This window comes from Semicossyphus pulcher, unplaced genomic scaffold, assembly GCF_022749685.1.
Source record: "Semicossyphus pulcher isolate SPU_LCO1_2020_fin unplaced genomic scaffold, fSemPul1.0.p SCAF_10, whole genome shotgun sequence".
Classification (NCBI taxonomy): Eukaryota; Metazoa; Chordata; class Actinopteri; order Labriformes; family Labridae; genus Semicossyphus; species Semicossyphus pulcher.
The window spans coordinates 14,709,028-14,729,318 of NW_027211604.1; the positions used below are offsets into that span (position 1 = coordinate 14,709,028).

A 20,291-nucleotide genomic window follows, 5' to 3' on the forward strand; every position below is an offset into this window, starting at 1 on the left:
AGTGGGCAGTGCTGATAAAACCGCCTTTGATTGTTCCGCGCATGATAATTCAGACTGGAGGCGCATTTCACAAAGCAAACATTAATAACCAGCGAGATTAAATCTGGAGGATGAAGCTAGCTATTAGATTTCATCGCTCGGCAGGCGTGAAAGAGACCCTATCTCTTTTATAGTGCGTTTGCATTTCTGATCAGCCCGGGCTGGGAGAATGAGCGGCTCTGTGAGTAACCCAGAGGCTTTCTAAGAAGAAAAAGTCAGTGTGTGCGTGTTGGGATAAGGGCTTATTCTGCTGGAAAATCCCCCTCTTTTCAGCAGTCAGTGTTGGCAGGTATGGCTTTGCTCAGGCTGAGGAATGTGTTCAACCACTTCAGCGGTACAGGGGCTCCCAGGGTCCCGGTTCAAGAGGAAGCTTCTGGTCTACGCTATTGATTCTGCTCCTGATCGCTCTCGGCACTGAATAGGCAACTGTTGTGTCCTGCTTGTCCTTGAATATTGTCGGAGCAGCGGTAGTGACATCACACAAGCCAAATTCACAGTGATGATTATGATTCCTGAGCTCTCGCAGCAGCCTCTGAAGTACATGCTTGCACTGAGCACCTCCGGACAAAGTGAGGACACTCTTCAGCTTTGATGCCAAGTGTTAGGTAGTCAGAGCGTGACATAAACGGGTGGGTGTGAGTGTGAGTAATACGTGAGCACTCGCATGGCGCTAACACGACAAAGTCCAAACTGGACTCTGTATGCCCGCAGCACCTTTCACATTATGTGTGCTTCGTCCGAGTACTTATGCGTGCACACATTTGCATGAAGAAACCGGCCTAAGCACAACCTGTTCTTCCTGTTAAGTGTGACGTGTTTGCTTATTGGCTTTGCCGGCGGAGTTACACCCACTCCACCGGTTCACTTTTGTCCCAGAGAACAGCACAAACTGGAGCTGCACCTAAAGGCCTTTGTTTGCATGTCATGGTGCTGTGCCACCACCAAATGGCACTACGCCAAGGGCAGGAGAAAGACTCCACATACAGTTTCTTTTATCTTGAAAGAATTATTCAGTTAGTGTAAATATGAGTGTTAACTCATCCTCTGGGGATTTAAAATCATCAAATACTCTAAATGAAACCTAACAAGACCAGACCTGACCTCCATTGTAGCTTCCAGCTTCACCTGACTGAAGGCTTTCCTCATGCCATCAGGTAACTAGTTGTGTCATGTTTATGAGGGTTTGAGTTTCAGGGCGGAAAGAAACACTGTGGTACGCTACAGAGAGACACAAAACCATCATAAGTAGGGGTGGGAATCGCAGGATAACTCACGATATGATACGATATGCGATACGATTAGCGATACACGGCTCATTCTACGATGATTGATATGTTACAAGAGAATCGTGTAATGATACATCACGATATCTGATTAACAAAAAGCACCACCGCGAGGAGTCATGAAGTAGTGACATGGTGAGCAGGGAAATCTGTTTAGAGCGCAATATATTATATCGACATTTGGCGGCAGCCTATCGATAGCCTCGAGTCAGGATGACGATATATTGCCGTATCGATATTTTGTCCCAGCACTAATAATAAGGATGATGAGACTGATGTGTTATTGCAGTTGTATTACATTAACATTGTCCATCCTTTGACCCCGATTCGGTCCTGGTTTGTTAGTTTGTTTAGGCTGATTCAGTCATAGCTGCTAGCGAGCTATATAACTTAATAGTTTGAGAACAGTTGTGACACGTGCTGCTACTTCACAGAAGACATTGCCTTATTTCGCAACCACTTGAACCTGAGCTTATCTGGACAAAATCTGCTGATGGCTGTGATTAACAGCACATGGAAAACTTCCTCATACTTTCCACACAGTAGGGATTGCCTCCCATAACAAACCTGCCAAACTACATCACACGCATACATTACCCACAAGTCCACCTCTCACAAAGGGGAAGGCTTGGTAGGTAGCCCTACAGGTGTGTCTGAAGACAACAGACATACCTGAAGCAGCTCCTGGATGGAGATTTATGGAGATTTTCTAAAAACCTGGTTGACTAAAACTTGTTTAGTCGACTATAAAGGCTGCAGCCCTGCGGTTGCTGTGATCCAACAGCTTTTTTGTTGTCTAAAACGGGAGAATATGAGTTACTGCCTCCTGATTTTGGAGAAATGAAACTCAAAGGACGGCCTGGGCTGGTTGATTGATGAAACTAAAAAGAGGAAGTGAAATTTGAGAGTCGCTGAAAGAGGAAGGTGAGCGGCCAAACATCTTTGGAAAGATCTGCACTCTTTTGCATAATCCCTCATATGAACTGAGCGGTGCAGAGCTGCACGTTAGCCTCGTCTAATATTCCACTCACAGACATGTTTTGCCAATCAGTAATGTGACCTAATGTGAATCAGTAATGCAGACAGGGAGACGCTCAGTTAGACGCTTATGTGTTCCTTTCACATAATAAGTCTTTATTGAAAATTCTGCAAGTCCTCGATCAATATGCTCGGTGCCTATACTGTATTGATTTTAGTTTTACACCTGGCAGTAATTGCATTGACAAACTCCGGGGTCTTGATGCAGTCTCTGTTGTCATTGGCATTCAAATGATGTTACATAAGGGGGTCTTTGCATGAAGCTACACAGCTGTTATTTTAACGACACTTTAAATAAAAACAAAGGAGAAAAAAACAGTTTTCTCTGGAGGTCTAAATGTTCAGTAGAAATACAGTGCATGTGTGTGTAGAAGGAATAAGGGGTGGGGGTGGTGTTTGACTAGCTCAATAAAAGGAGCCTTTCAGCTGTACTGGAAACAATTTCCAGCTGAGGGGACATTTATATTAAAGTGACGCCTTGCCAGCACAGACTGTGTGTATATGCGTGCGCCAGAGCAGCCGGCGAGCAAGAATCAATTGTCCCTCTTCCTGATTCATTTTTTGGGACAGGCTGCCATTTCTAAATTAGTGCTTAATTCTGTCCTCATATTCAGAGCGTGTGCCAGCACGGTCAGATAGGCAATACGCAGCGAGGGAATCACAGGGTCAGTGGAGGGACTTTTTCCAGTTCTCAGACAGAGCAGTCATCCAAAGGTCAGGCCGCAGCGACTGGATGTCCCATCCACATCAGCTGGCGCACAGATCTCACACACAGACTTCTACCGTGTTGTGGTTGTCAGTGAGAGGATTATGGTTTTCTTTTTTGGTTTGATTTTTTTTTGTGTTCATTTTTAATAGAGATAGACCCGATATGGTTTTTTCAGGGCCGATACCGATACCGATTATTAGTAGTCAAGGAGGCCGATAACCGATATTTGAAGCCGATATTCATTTGCAGTAAAAGTGAAAATATTGGTGTCAAAAAAAACTAAAACAAAACAAAACAAAACAAAAAACAAAGGCCGATGCCGATATGTGTCAAAATGCCGAATATCGGCGCTAATAATCGGCCCGGCCGATAATCAGTCTATCCCTAATTTTTAACAAACAAAATTCACAACATTTTAAGGAGCTGCGACCAGAAAATTATGAACATTTTTAGAGATTAAATTTCACTCTTCATAAACCAATCAATGGAGTTGCAAGAGTGGGCCTTATTCCAGGCGTTAAAGCCTTGAATCATCAGTACAAAAAAAGACAGCTGCTATAGAACATAAATAATTCTTTGATGTAAGGGGCGCTGGTTTAGCTCAGTTGGCAGAGCAGGGGACCCATGTATAGAGGCTACAGTCCTCGATGCTCTGATCGCAGGCTCGGCTCCTGGTCTGCCGATCATTTAGTGCATGGTCCACTATCTACTCCCCACATTTCCTGTATCTCTTCAGCTGTCCTACTGATTAAAGGCGAACGTCAAAATAATAATAATAAAATAAATCCCTCCCACAAAAGGTACAGGCCAGTCTGAAAAAGGAAAAAGGAGAAGAGAAATACAACTCCCAAGGTGCATTTCAGTTGAAAACATACAGCCAGTTATCTTGTTTCGTCTGCCGCTTTTGGGAAGTAGAAGCTGAAAGGGGGGGTGAGCCGAGGTGTGAAGACAGCAGGTAACGTTCACTGTGAGCCCAGAGCGATGAGGACGTTTACTGTATACCATGCAACCAGTACGAACCCGAAAGAGCAACCCATACCAGGGTGATTTAAAACTAAACTTCTTGTCATCCTTTTTGATGCTTGTGCACAAAGACTGTAAAGTTCATGTTGAACAGGATGTTACAGTATATCGATCCATCGTCGAGCTGTCGGAAGAAAGCGGTAATAGGGAGACGGAAGCAGGAAACGGTTCTGCTTTGTTTGCATCTTTTTTTTATTGAATGATATTCAGTCAGACGCGCACAGAGAGAGAGAGAAATGTTGGTGGGAAAGAGTCAATGAGGAGTAGAGAGGCTGAGGTCAGAGAGGAGTTAAAGATAGAGCTCAGCCAGAGAGGGGTGTGCGTGTGTGTGTGTGTGTGTGAGTATGAATGAAAGAGGGAGCATGGAAGGAGGGTATATTTGGCCTTCATGCTGTCTTGCACAAATTTGTCATTGCATGTTGGATGTTATTGAGCATTCTGACTATGAATATCTCTAATGATCCCAGCAGGGGTTGTGTGTGTGTGTGTGTGTGTGTGTCTTGTCTGAGCGAGTTGGCAGTAATGAAGCAATGGACCTTGGATGGAGAAATTCAAGGCTTTTCATCCTTTTTTTTGTCTCTGTTTCTTGTAATGAGGAAGCGTGGGTTTATCTTGGGGGAAACAGCAGCAGCAAAACTTTAACTTCCACAAAAGGAGATCAGATAATTTCACTACATATACAGTTATAGAACAAGACAGCAGCATTCACTCTGTGGAGGAGAGTAAGGACGGCCCGTCTAGCTAACTTTAGCATCCATGTAGCTCTGCACGGAAGAGCTCAGTCAGCTGATCTGGGAGCAGTAACAGTTTATAGTAGAGTGTGGTTTAAAGTTCACCAACTGTTAAATCAGGTTAATTTTTAATCTTCAGGCCTAAGTGTTGAATATATAGTGCTATATCTGAAGCTGAAGTGTGCTACTCTCTGAAAATGGACACTATAAATAGCTAAATCAGGTGACTGTAAAGGAAGCTAATCCTTTAGCATGGTTGTTAACATCATAATTTATGATCACAACTTAAGCTTAACAGCATAACGTCATCTGTACACATATTTTTTCTAGCTCGGGGTGTCACAATGTTTCCAAAAGATCTTAATTGTATCCCCAGACGCCTCCCCTCTCCTCCCCCCTCTAGTCGCTGCCGTTCCTTCCTGTTGTTGCTTCCTCTGTCTCCCCACAGACGTTGCCTTTTTCCTGTGGCGCTCGACACAAACACAACCTGCGGCTCAGATCTCTAAGCAGACAACAATGAGAAAGCAAAACACGGAACAAAGAGGAACCCCCTCTGTAGATGTGCGTCGTACAGGCTGTAAACACAGACGGTTGTGCAATAAGTTTCGTCAATTAATTTTAATTTTACAGACACGTAAAGTGGGTGGATTCTCAGTCCAATTAAATGTTGTAGACCGTAGTTTGTGCATTATATTCTAGTAGTTAAATATACAATGAAATCTAATAGGTCGACACTTTAAACAGCCTTAGTTTTGAATATACACATTTTTCTAAACAAAAAATGAGCATTACAGACATCCAAAGATATTTAATTATATATCTATATTATTATACAGTTAGTTCTGACCAAGTGATCTGATTGGACAAGAGGCATTCCATAAGTGCTGATATAGAGAACAACATCACTGGGACTTTTCACTCTGTGTATCACTCCACCTCAGCCAGGTGTTCTGAATACTGTTAATTAACATCACAGCAGGCCGTGTATGTCATGACACGGATCAAGCTGGTACCTCTGAATCACACAGCAGACTCTTAGTTCACTGGCTGCATGAGAAACTAAATCAAACAGATAATATACACTACCAGTCAAAAGTGAATGGGATAGTGTGTCCAAACTTTTGACTGGTAGTGTACGTCATGAAAAACAGCTGATCTGTGGTAACCTGTGGACACAGAGTGCAGGAGAATGTTCGGGTTGCTTGGCAACAAAAGGCCAGTTTCAGTAAGTTGTGGAATCTGCTTTGCCATTGATTGTAATGTGGCAAGTTTATATTTCATTTCCTACCAGCTCAATGTTTCATCGTAAAATAATACGTAACGTGACATCACATAATATGTTGGGCGTGTTCACTTCACTTGTTACTTCAGGGAATGCAACGCTTCGCCGCTCGTCCCTCTGCACTAGTAAAGCTAATGTAGCGTAGCCTCCAAGTCTCTTGATAAGCACGGCACATTCAGCTGGTGCATCAACACAGGGTTCACTTTAACCCCTTTCCCACTGGTTAAAAAACCCGCTAACACCCGGCTTTTTTGCTTCGTGGGGAAGGCTACAATCGGTATTCAAGCCCGGGTCAAATGACTCTGCAGTAGACCCGGGTAATTATCGCCACGGCTCCGATCGGCATTGAGGGGAACATAAAATCCGGGTTGACATGCTAATCTCTGCCCCCTCTCCGGCGCGCTGCTATGCTCCGTCGGTAACTTCTGCGACTCCTCGTCCTCTCAGCTACAAATTCTGCCCGTCTCCGTCCGAGCAGCGCTCGAACATCGTTCCCAGTTTGCCGGCCTGCAGTTTGATACACAGACTGAACTGACTGAGTAATAGATACAATGAAGACCCAACCACCATGACATCTTCACTGTTTACTAACCCTTTACTATCTCTGGCGCCTTTGTGACGTCAGACGGTGACGCAGCAGAAAAGAGACCGACAAGAGTATACTTCACTGGCAATGGGAACAGAGACAATCGGCATTTATAAGCAGGTCTACCGGGTCTGAAAAACCCACGTCCACACTTGTCCTGGTTCTGAGGTATAAGTTTTAAGTATGGTGTGTATGTGTGTGTGTGTGTGTGTGTGTGTGTGTGTGGTATATCCCTGCTTGTTTCTCTCCACTACCATCTGGTAAATTCCAGCACAGAGGGCATTTTAGCTTGCCAGCAGTCTGTCCCCCTCCTCCTCCCTCCTCTTTCTCTGTGTCACACACTCACATATAGACACACATTTTCTCCTCTACACACACACACACACACACACACGCAGTAACGGCGTCACGTGCGTCGTGACTGCGGGGCAGTACTCTTTTCTGAGGGAGAAAAAGAAAACGCAGCGTTGTGGATGTAACTGCTGTCTCTCAGCCGTTTCTCATCTCCACTCTGACTCTCTCGTGCTCCATCCTCTCGCACGTGTTACGTCAGTTTCTCCTTTAAATGTCTGCTCAGCCTTTATAGTATCTGAGTAAAAGGGACAAAGAAGAAGAGAGAAAGGGAATGAGTTTTGGATGCTCAATGTGCAGCAATGTCCTTCAGTGTACGTACTGAAAACTCTTTTGCAAATAAGCCCAAGTTGTTAGGATTTGAAGGACAGCATTTGGATTAAATTGATCGGTTTTCTCAACTCAAAAAGAGACATCATGTACTCTTAATTACACACTGCAAACCGTAGTTTTGAATGCACACATGAAAGTCAGGGAGAAGCTTGTGCTTAGAAAGGACACTGAAAGGTTACAAATCAAGCTAATCCTGACTGCAGGGCGTCAGACTGCACACCGCTGGGGAGACCACCTAGGAAACAGGATGGGGGAGGGGGTGTAGAGTCAGAGGAGGGGGGGAGACAGAGGTCACATTAGAGTATGTCGTTGTCTCCTGGGAGGCGGAGAGAGGGGGGGGGGAGAACAGCATGAGGATGCTTTACTCGACTCCAGGGCTTTCACATAGCGGGGGGGTCAGGAAACCACAGGGGAGGAAGTCACATTGGTGGGACACCCTGTGATGGAAGGGGGAGGAGGAGGGGTGGGGAGCAGACAGGACTGCTGCAGAGCAAATGGTAGCATGAAGGAGTTAAAGGACAGGAGGTCCTGTCATCAAAGTCATCATCAGGGCCGGTCGTCCCTTTGTGTGGTCCCGTCACAGCAGCAGCGACAGCACACGCATGTGGCGTGTTGGTCTTTGGGATACAGAATACGGACGAGGAGGCTGGAGGAGACGGGAGCTGCACAGACAAAAAGACAAAATTAAATGTGGAGCTAATTCAAGCTAGCAAAGCTTGCAGGTAGATACTTAACATGGAAACAATGACACAGACCTTCAAAATAAAAGCATATCTTTAAGGTGTTATTGAATCGTTGATAATTGAATCTGTATATAAATCCACATCCTTAGACGTTTACGCCCCTAGTTGTGTCTGCAGCTATTTGACCACCCGGCAAGACGTTGTGACTGGAGCTACCATCCTTAGAGCTGGAAAAGTTTTGTAGTAGCTGTCACTTTCCTCTTCTCTCTCCCAGTTTGTATGTGGTGAAGCAGACAGATGTTATGAGCCGATAACCCGCCTCCTAAGCTGGAAGCATGTGGGCTGACAAACATCCCCATCGCTGGAATGCTTATCAGCTCCTGAGGTGCTAACCTCATTTTACTACACGTCTCACATTTATCTCTTTTTTTCCTCACACTTGTTTGCTCATCTTTATTTCGCTGTTTAGCACCTTGTTATGCCGTCCTCTATCTCCTCCCTTTCCTTGTGTTACACTGTGAGAGAGGGACTGACAGTCTGGATGCTGACAGAGGGACGAGGGGAGAATCGATTAAAGCATACAAAGGCAATTTCATGTCTCGGCCAACAGCTTCAGAACCAGAGCCTCAGAGTGTGCACGCTAACGTTTGTGTCATGTTCAAAATGTGTGTGAATGTAAAACACCTCCATAGCTAGTAGATTCACGAAGGAGCTGAGTGGATTTCACCTTCATGCTTCCTCCTCTCTGACCTTTGTTGTTCCCGCGTCTTGCTTCTTTTTTTTTTTTGCGTCTCTCCCTTGTCCCTCTCACTCTTTCTAATTTCGTCCCTCGGTCCCTCTGGCTCGTCTCCAAAGATGTCAGCGTTTCCTCTGCGTGTCCTCCTGAAGCCTCAGACCTCGTCATCGCTATCATGGCGCCTGCACAGCATCAGCACTCTGGTGGTGATGTGCGATACAGGACTCTGTTGTCTTACTTTCTCTCTCCCTTTTCTGTTAAATCTTTTTATGTCAGTCTGTCTCAGTTATAGGTTTATACTCTTCTACAGTTTTGTTTCCCCTGATGAGATGAGGGCAGCAGAGTCTGATGTGACATTCTTTCGTTTTACTCCGTCCATCTCTTGCTTTCTCTGGTCATTTATAAAGTGTCCCTGCTCCTTATGTTATTTTAAAATTGCCAAAAAGCTTAAGCTATGGCAGCATGTGTGTATGTGTGTGTGTGTGTATTTCCTGGTGAATGATGAATATGTGGCCTTATCAGGATGCATATCAACTGAACAATACATTCAGATGTGAAACAGTAATACAAATAGCCAATTATGCACCATAAGTATTCAAATTTAAAGGGAGGTTATTGTGCTAATTTCAACCTTAGAATTTACTCTGTGAAACCTGTGGAGTAGCTTAGCATAATTTACAGTCTCCTCATATTTGTCACACTGGTGCTCTGTGCCCCGCCCCCACAAGCCCACTTTCTTCTGATTGGTGAGCTTTTTCGAAGCCTGCTAAAGCTGCACTTTGTGACGTCACAAAATGTAGCCTGAAACCTGGCGTTCGCAGCAGCCTGCAGACTGAGCTGAGAAGCCTGGGGATTCCTCCAACATACTGTTACCTACCTTTTTTTTTTTCCAATTGCAAACATGAAAGCATTAAAGTGTGTGCTCATGCATTAGTTATCATGTTTGTGCTCGACAGCTTACAACAAAATGAGGAACTAAGCTGTGGTGTGGAAGATTGCTGTGACTTTAAATGAGCTCTGAAATAAATCATATTTTTATCTCTTCAGACGCGTAAAAGTTCAGTGCCTGTGGAAACAGAATGAACACAGTGTGTGCAAGTCAAGAGAAGATTAATACCACTCTCGTGCCTATATGCTTATTATAAAAAGCTGCAGCTGGGGGCTAAATAGCTTAGCTTAGCATTAAGACAGGACAATCATTTCCTTTAATGCTAGCCAAAGCTAAATGTAGCTGCTGGCGTAGTGTCCATCAGTTTGTTCTATTATTCACTGTCTGTGGATCCGGAAAAGTTATGATGGTTTAGCCGTGAAAAAGGGAAGCAGCGTTAAAATGAGGGCAGCCAGACTTAAACCATTAAAAACTCTTCACCAGGCTAGCTTAATGCTGCAAGTACTTCAGTTCCTTCACCTTCCTCATCACACCTTCTTCGCTCTGTCCTATCATGCACTTATGTCCGCTAAAGATCCCTTTGATCTCTCTGCTTCCACGCGCAGGGTCCCATCAGTGTGTGGGTAATGCAAAGTAGTTTGCTTCAGTTTTGCTGTGGCCCACATTTCGCAAGTTAATTCATTTAGCCCTGGGGTTACCAACACCCATTTTGAAGAATGAATTAAGAAAGACTTCGGGGTTTAGGGAGCGTCAGGAGGCAGCCGGTTTGACGTAAACCTGCGTCAACCTCCCGTGACAGCTCTGATCGCAGAGAGGGCGCATGAGGAAGAGAGTGTGATCAAAGGCACCTACTTGCTGTCTGTCAGGAGAGGAATGCAGCCCTGGGTGTGTGTGTGTGTGTGTGTGTGTGAGTTTTTCAGTTCATCGCCAGGAGGAGAGATGACAGCATGAAAGAGAGCTATACCTGTTTCTGCAACTGATAGATTAAAGGGTTATCTGTCTGCGAGCCAGGAGGAGGGAGTGATGAAGAGAGAGGACGTGAAAGCGGAGTGCTGTCAGGTACCGTGCCAGCTGCAGCGCAGGAAACAGCTGATCTGTGCTCGTGACAGGAAGGAGAGGGAGCTGTGATGAGGACGTCAGCAAATCAAAGGACAGGTTTTTTTTTAATGACAGTAGAAAAACAGATACGGGCTTTGTAAGAGCAACGAGGAATGATCAGATGACTGAGTTATAATTAGGCAAACGAGTGATGGCGGTGAGGGTAACTTGAAGAAGAAAGGAGTTTTCTCGCCTGTTTTCTCCTCGATTGAAAGTCGGAGTTTTGAGTGCACCGTGAAAATCAAATCTACAAGCCCACCGCTGTGAGAAACCTACAGAGCGAGAGTTGAATTCTGTTTATAAGACATATAATGGATTTCCCCTTGTAATCGTAGATAGTAAATTTAGCAGGACAGCTTAAATTGATATTTTGTTTTGCCTCATATTTAACCAGTCATGAGGGGTGGGTCCCTAACCAATGACTAGAGACCAACATTTCCCCCAGAATCAATAGCCCCTTATACACTGCCAGTTCGAGGTAGGATTATTATGCCTCTGTTACGTCTGAATGGTGGAGTCTTTCCGCCTCTGGGAGGGCATCAGAGGTAGTATCAGAGGCGTGACGGTGTCTGTGTGAACAGCAGAGCCAGCAGGGCAGAACAGACCCGTGTGTGTGTATGCGCACGTTTTGCTTCTGCAATGCCAGAATGTTGTGTAAAAACACACACTGGGGCGGCTTCACGCCAGCGCTGCATGGTCCAATGTGGAATGGCAAAGGTGGCATAACGGAGGAGCTTCGTTACAACGCTGAGGCAGAATTGCAATGTATAAAAGGCTTCACAATATTATATATATATATATATATAATATTATCATTCAGTGTGGAACAAGGCAATGCAAAGAAAAAACAAGGTCAAAGCCGAGTATGTGGCTGCATCCGGTCAGTGTGCGCTTTTGTGGGCAATGTGTTACAAGGACCGTCCTTATGAGGCCGATGACAACGTGTTTGAAAACAGGTGCGCTCTGCAGATGTAGGTGAGGACAGCAGACAAGCAGCCCCGCCTACTCCCCGAACAAAGTATCCAGAGCCGTATAGACAGAGAGTCGTGTCAGTGGAGGTCCAATTTGCTCCATGATCTGCCATCGCGATGTTGCAACTCTCTCGCTGTACGGCTGTGACAGTACCGTCACTCACTCAGTCAGTCACATACAGACCCTTGTGTAGGGCTGACCCTGGCGGTCATGCTAAAACCAAATATTGAAAAGACATGGGGCCTACGTCAAATAAGCTTATTGGCCACCATTGGTTCAGGCGCACAGTTAGACATCAGAGTTAGTCCCAGCTGGGCTGATTGGCAAATCATTACTTCCCCTGTGGCGCTCATTGGATTGATTACTTTTTGATCAATTGGTCATGATGCCGGACAAATCAGTCGACGTTGTGGAGTTTTAGAGATCTGGACCCAATCAAGGCTTATTTTGCTTTGTGCAATTAAACTGCCACAGTAAGTTTGATGCTATTGGGAATAGAGCTTGACTGATATATCTGTAGGACGATATTATCGGGCCAATATAGACCTTAATAGAGATATCTGTTCAGGTGTCATCACATAGCATGCTTTGAGTTCGTTGTTCACAATACTCTCAGCGTGTGTAGCAAAGTATCATTTTCTTTTAATACACTTAAGAAAGCAGCCTTCTGGTTATTTTAGCATTGTTGTATCGACACCAAATCGGAACATAATCCACATATAAACTGGTCTAATTTTATTCCAGCTCCAAAACTCACTATACTCGCAGCCATATTGGTAACTGTTGATATTTCCCCTCTTAAATTGGTATCCGTATCTGTCTCAAAAATCCCACATCAATCGGGCTCTACTTGAGAAGGACAGAAACCTTCATCTGGAACTGTAATGTAGCCATTAGCCGCCTCCGCCACAGGAAGTTAGCATGAAGCACCAGAAAGTGCATCTGATGCAGGTCTGTGGTGTTTGCTCTCACAGCCTCTCTCACATAGATCCTCTCTTTAATGATTAATGGCTTTAATAGAGCTCAGCAGGAAGAAGGTCTGTGCTTTATGCTCCCTGAACATGCTGCTCCCTTTATGAACAAACAGGGACAGAAAACTTTGATCCCAGGCCAGCAGGGTCACATGTGTGCCTTCAAAAGCAGCACTAATTTTATAAGCTCAGTATTATGTTATTATAAAGAAATTTAAGCAGTTTTGGAGCGACAATTCCAGCACGTAATGGATTTAATGAACCTTAAGACACCTTATAAAATGAGAAATAAGTATTTGTAAGTATACGTTCCTTAAGTTAAATGCTTGCTGTCAATATAATGCTTAGAAACAAGATGTTATTATTTTCCATTTTGATTATTCAGGCACGGCCGCTTCGCCTGAATGAATGCAGCAGACATGCTCGACGAGGATTATTTGCATTTTTCTTAAACAGACAAAAACACCACATCCTGTTTTCTGTTGAATAAGAGACACACTGTCTGCTGTGATAAATCATTCTGAAATTATAGCTGATATTTTACACTTTAGTCCTCAGTCGTAGCTCATATTACCCAAGAACTGAAGCCTGAGTGACAATCTCTTCAACTGCTGATTTACACTTGTGAAATCTAGCTCCTCATAGAGAGAAAATTATAATAACAGAACTTTAATAACCCCTATGTGTGACCAAAAGTACCATTATCAAACTTAAAACCATGCTGCTTTTGTAATGTTGTGGTTAATCATCATTTTGCACTTACAACATGCGCGCTGTCTGAGAGGCCTTCCACGTAGCGAACATGCATAAAAACATGACAATACGGCACAGATGACTGACTCGCTCCCTGCAGAGCCTCGCTGTCGGCATAATCAGCAGTGTTGGAATAAATATGGAGCAGTCAGCTTGGCTTGAGCAGCCTTGTTGTCTTGTGTGACAGCGAAAAAGACAGAAGGGAGTTCAGTTTCTCACCCTGCCCTCTTTCTGTTAGTTTGTTTGACTTCTAGACATAAAATCAAATCCTTCACTTGTGGTTTTGCTCTGTTTCACAGTTTATAAGTGATCAGTGTCATGGAAACATTCAGATGCCTCATGTTTTGCATCCTGCTTGCGGTTGGTAAAGTAGGTCATGATGAGTGACCTTTATGGTTATAATAAAATTAATAATAAGCCAACTCCAGCTGGGTCAGGGTGCATCTGTTACCTGCTACTGCAGTGGAAAGGTCTGTTGCATCCCTCAGCAGGTTACAGAGATGCAGCTGTATTTGGATAGCCCAGAATCTCATCCTAACTTTAAACATTACAAGTAGGGATGCACGATATTATCGGCCCGTTATCGGTATCGGCCCATATTGGCTTAAAAATGAACTATCGATATAATTAACCGATAAAATAATGGGCTGCTGCATACTTGATTAAATGCCCGACCTCGGCGCAATGTCCCCGGCACGAAGAAGACCTGCGTAGCGCAGCGTGATGACATCACGTGTGTCTACCTGCAGCATGAGAGAGTTAGAAGCCAAAATGTCCGTGGTGTGGAAGTTTGTCAAAGTGTCTGAAATAGATAGAAAAACAGCTGTTTGCAATGACTGCTCAGCTTCGGTGATGAGAGGAGGAGCCAAGGCAAAGTCTGTCAACACTACAAAGTTGATTAACCATCTCAAGACCCGTCACCCCGACCGCTGTAACAAATGTGATAAGAGTCACCATTATACTGTACGCTACTTCCAATACAGAAGAGAGTTGATGATCTCTGCAATTAGGTGTGCGGGAAAAAAATATCGGTATCGGTAATCGGCTAAATGAGTTGTAAAATATCGGCATATCGGCAAAAAATCCAATATCGTGCATCCCTAATTACAAGTTTGAATTAAAAGTTCAGGGTATGACAGCAATCAGCAGTCCTCACATATTTCTAATTTCTGCAGCTTTGAATTGCATTTACTGTCCGAGTTCATCTTCTAAAGTACATTTTTAGTCATCTTATTCTGAAATATTACAAATGTACTTCCTTGTCTTTCTGAAGTTCTGGTAAAGTTGTGACTTTAATCACAACGTCCCTGCTTTTATTTTGAAGGTGCTGCCCTCTGAAGTGAATATAACGAGTCTCTGCTCTCCCCGAGCCGGTCCTCTTCACTAGAAATGTGTTTAAAATAAATATTAATGAGAGCACATTTAGAAGAAGGAAAATAAAAGGAGCAGATTGAGTTTAAGACTGTACCTAAAAACGGCTCACTGTAATGCACTAACACACACACACACACACACACTGTTAGACACACAACCTCACAGAGACGCTGAGATTACAAGTCCTCGCCTCGGGCCCCGTTTCTCGTATCTCATCATCAGTCAGCCGCTGTTACGTAACCTCTCTCTGTGTGAACGTGTGCACACAAAGCAAGTCAGTGTCATTTATAGAGCGCCAAATCTTAACAGAAGTTATCTTTTTATGCAGAGCAGAGTCTCATATTTTATTGAATATAAAGCCATAACAAGGCTATTTGAGGAATGAAATTTCCCCCTGTAAGCTCACTATTGTGACATCTGAGGAAGTGAATCTGCGGTGTGTGATTCATGCATTCAGTTCCATAATGTACGCTGTCTCTCTAATATCCCTTCTCCGTGTTTTTAATTAAATAAAACAATGGCGCCATTATATTTTTGTGTGAGCCAATAATTGCTGTAAGTCTTCAGAGCTTGCAAAACTGTTTTATTTACTTAGTTTTGACTAATTAAAACAAATTGCGAGTGTCTGTTTTCCTTCTTGTCTTCTCCAGCTCAGCCTTTTACGCCTCCTATGTTGTCGCTGTTAGTATTCATTTAAATGTGTCGACTTCCAGAAAGCAGCGCCAGAAAGAAAAGCGCCCGCAAGTAATTATCAATAAAGTCGGCGACGGATAATTCATGTGGGGTTTTGCATTGTGGAAGTGCTGCGCGGCCTCATACTTCGCTTCACAGTCGACTCTTCTGCAGATTTAACGGGCCAGTCAGAGCAGGTTGCCTGCTGGATCCAGCTGCCTTGTTTTAAACAGACCCTTGTCGGGCTGATCACCCCCCCCTCCCCTCTCCTGAATTCATTCATACAGTTAGGACTCCACTCTGACAGCAGCCGCTCAACTTACCGCATAGACTACCTATAAAGCTGCTCTAATATATTCCCACAGGAAGGCTTTCCACTCTGTAATTTGTTGACTGCTGCAGAGGGTCTAAAGAACAGCAATACTCTTAAATGCACTTATAAACACACGCACACACAAACACACACTGTTGCCTTGAGAAGGAGTTGAGAGCGCTACTCGGGGAGGAATAATTATAGATGGCATTGAATTTCCTGCTCTGCACCGCGTACAAACTGTGTTTAGCCGAGAGGGTTTGCTTACTTCACATGTTTACGCCGTGGCACTACTTGGCAGCAGTGTGGCATTATTGCGTGTCTGAATGTGTGTGTGAATGTCTGCAGAGGAGGCCAGAAGAGAAAGAAGCTGTGGCACCAGTTTCTTTTAAGCTTGCTGATACCAGATCTTACAAATGCTCTCACGTTGAGATAGTGCAACACTCACAATGTCTGCTTCCGCTGCTTCCCTCAGCGAAGCCCGTCGTAGGCGAGGACATACTGTTTGTATGCATAAGTAATCGCCTGTTAGCCTTGAGATATGTGTATTTACTGCATGTTTATGCATGAAGCGCTGCTCTCCCTGTACCTGGAGCTGTTGTATTTGTTACAGAGAATAGGTTGTAATTGAATATGCCTCCCTGAGCTGGCTGTGAAAGCTCATTACCTGCCCCAGTCCAGGGAAAAGGCACGGAGACCCTCAGGGGGAGGGGGGGGCAGAGGAGCGAGAGATGGTTAAGAGCTTGATTCAGTTAAAATCAGAGTTGGAATGAAGGGGAAAGAAGACAAGCTGAGATGAATCATTGCAGATGGATGACTAATAGGAGGGTGTTGCTCCACCAGAGAAGCTTCAGTGTTATGTAACTTTGTGTTCAGGATTTTTCTGCTGATATGTCACCTTCTTGTGGAGATGTGCGTGATAAGTAAAGCAGTCCCTTAAACCGTGCTAGGGGCTAAGGTTGGGCCGACTAACGCTGCCTTCATCTCTTACCATTGATTGCTTCACAGTGCGATGATGTACGGTGTTTGAAATGTTTGGCAGAAAGTGCATTGCAAATTGCATTGGTAATTTCAGTGTGTCTTTGGGAGCTGGGTGGATAGGGTGTTGCTGTTATGGATGTCTGACTTGACGCTGGACAGGACTGGAGAGGACTTCCTACACTCATCATACTGCACTTTGTGGTGTTTTTACTGGTTGTTGAACAAGTTAGTTGTGTTGCTTTGTGGCACAGACAGGTTTCATGCACACTTTGCATATTATTTATTCTTGCTTAACATCAACCCGAAATACCTCCAAACCACTGATGGTGAGAGAATGAGCGCTTGATTTGATATGCAGCATTCTAAACATCAGTATTGCCCTCAATCAATTATTTAATCGTGGGAAGCCAAACTTATGATCGGGATTAATATTCGATGGGGATATTATGGGCACGTTATCGGTATCTGCTGATAATGGCTTGAAAATGAAATATAGGCAGACATGTAATTTTTCTGTTGCTATTTTCTGCCAATGAAATGACGCTTTAATTCTGCCTAAATGCTCAATGATTCCCTAAAAATGCTTGACGTAATGCTACAACATTAACTCGGCGCAGGCGTGCATGCGCACTGCCTGCCTAACATAAACATTAGTGCAAAACTGACTTACATATTCATGGACGCACACACGAAAAAAAGAGTCCGTCAGCGATCACTGATGTCTCCGTAGTAGGTGCAGTAAACAAGTCCGGGCATGCCTCCCTCACTGCCGTGTTTTGGGGGGATGCTGCATTCAGGCGCGCTCAGAAACGTGAGTGATCAGACATGTGACCTTTTGTACAACGCCTTTTCTGTCAAGTGCAAAGAAGGGCGCAAGATGTCTGCGATATGGCAGTTTTTGGCCCCTACAATAAGAGTAGGCATGATATCAGTTCCACTACAGGGGAGACTTGATGTTCTCTGCTATTAAGTGGAAAAAAACATGTGCCTAATATATCGGTATCAAAATTGGCAAAACGGTTTGGAAAATATCGGCATATCGGATATCAGCAAAAAATCCAATATCGTGCATCACTAATATTCGATTAATTGTGCAATCAGATTTACATTTTGACAGTTTCAGGAGTGTTAGCTTACCTATCTAGGCCAAATGGACTAGGATTAGGTTTAAACATCGGGGAAATTCTGCATTATGAACACGTTTTTTACTGAGGAAATACAGCGAGAGAGAAAGTTACCTGCAAGAACTGAGAAAGCAGAGGATGGAAAGAGGGAGAGAAGCAAATAGAGAGATTGAAAGTTGTGCAGGTTGATGATAAGACGAGAGAGGCTGAGTTTACCTTGTTTAATTGAAGCTAGCTCAGAGCCTCTTGTTATTCTGGCCATTCCTCCACTGTAAGCTGTGCAGAGGGAGACAGAGAGGGAGCGGGAGACAGAGAGGGCGACAGAGATTGCAGCAGGGAGAGGAAGACAATATGATGTGACACGGTGGGAAACGGGAAGGAGGGGGGGTTAAAGCTATCGTGTAGGTGTTATCAGGTTAAGCCACCCACCAGTGGCTGTCGCCATGGTGACACCATAGTAACGACCAGGTGTTCAGCTAGGAAGGAGCGAGACCTTGCTTATGTGAAGGAGCTTCCTGCTCTCATTATGTCTGTCTGCATCTGTCTCATTCACACTCACACTCTCAGGTTAGTTTCTGTACGGGTTGTAAAGCAGGTCCCTGCACTTCAGGTAGGAGTGTGGGCACGTCTCTGGTTAATGTGCAAATATCAATCCATTAGTTAGTTAGTAGTTCTTGTAAAATTTTGTCAACTAAATTGAGGCATATGAGGAAGTCATTGTTAATGTTTGGGATACGCTGATTGACAGTGTTCACTATTTTGTAGTGGTTCATGGATGATAAGATAAAAGCTGGCTCTGTGCTCGGCTGCATTTTACACATACTGTGTGTTTTTATGGATCATGTGATGTCTCGTAAGCAGCTTATAAACGGTATGTTTGTGGGGTCAACGTAGAGGTCAGTGTGTGTGTATGTGTAGTTTTGCATGTATATAAATATGTATGTATGTATATGTTTCTTCAACCTATAAGCTGATTTGATAACGGGCTTACAGAGATCTATGTTTCCATCCACTGGTGTGAGCTCTGTTACATCACTGCAGCCGCCTCTGTGTGTGCGTGTGTGTGTGTGTGTGAATACGTATACACGTGCGTGTGTTTGTGTCACTCAGCAGAGTGGGTTAGGTGGGGCCGGGGGGTTTGTGCTGTAGAGGGCTAACAGACGCTCGGCACATGGAAACACACTAGGAACAATGACACACACGTGCTTGTGCCAAGGCGGGCACTGCAGGCGAGACACACACACACACAGACCTTTGCTTTGGCTCTTAAAGGCATACTGTGCCACTAATAAACACACATCATGCCAGTAAAGAGATGACCTCTGATTTACAGTAAATGGTTTTAAATTTCAAATGCAACACTGTGGATTGTTTGTTTGTTTCAGGGTGAGAGGGGCACAAAAAGTCACACGCATATGTAAACATTTAGTTGGCATTGTTTTTGTTTAGTGTCATCAGACTGTGGGTGAAAGTGGGACACAGACTGTTGGGCTGATTTTTTGTTAATGATTATACACTTGGACGTCACATGTGAAAAACTGTATTTAGAGTCAGACAGCATCGATGCTCATACAGCCTGTTGTGTTTGGATGATTGTAAATGTTTGACAAAGTCGTTGCTCATCAATATTCAATATTCAAGTATGTCAGTATCAGTACCATAGACAATATTTAATGTGAGAATCGCTAATAAAATACGTGTCAGAAGTCCAGGAGGGATCGGTAAAATAGAGCAGCGTGTTGTTAGAGAGGACAACCGGGTTCGAGGGGTTTGAGTTCACTCACCTCCAGCTCTCACTGAGGAGTTTACTGTCCGGGTGCGTTCGTCTCTGCATCCGGCATCTAACGTCAGAGTCATCTGTTGAAACATTCAGCATAAGTGGGCAAAGAAATATGTGTTTATGCTGTTGAAAATACTCATTTATATGTCGTTTAGGCTTCGGCAGCTACTGAAACCCCATGAAGATAATGCCCTTACCTGCTTTAGAGGTGCTGTTCAGAAGCTGACTCTGACCTTTGACCTCTGTGTGAAGGAAATAGAGGAAACAGGCCCCCTGTGAACAAGACACTCACACTATTAGCCATATGTTATTATACCTGGCTTTCACCACTTCCTCCTGCGATAAGCCATTCAGTGCAGGTTGCACATTTTTCTGCATTTATAGTACTCACTTAATTGTTCATGTTTTTGTGGGCTCAATCTTAAAAAATAATGTTAGTAAAGTATTGGGTTTCATAAGCGACTGAATATTGAACCAAAGACAAAGAAATGGAGAGTTAAAAGGATGAGAGGAGCGAGGAAGTGGGGGAGACAGATGGGAGTTGATCCTGCAGAAGGATGCTCCTCCGGG

The 20,291-nt window shown here is 44.1% G+C and overlaps 1 protein-coding gene across 1 annotated transcript in view; it reads left to right on the plus strand.

The window, feature by feature from the left end:
• The window catches only part of ubl3a (ubiquitin-like 3a), a 37,152-nt gene that overhangs the window by 8,197 nt on the left and 8,664 nt on the right, over positions 1 to 20,291 (plus strand). The window lies entirely within an intron of this gene.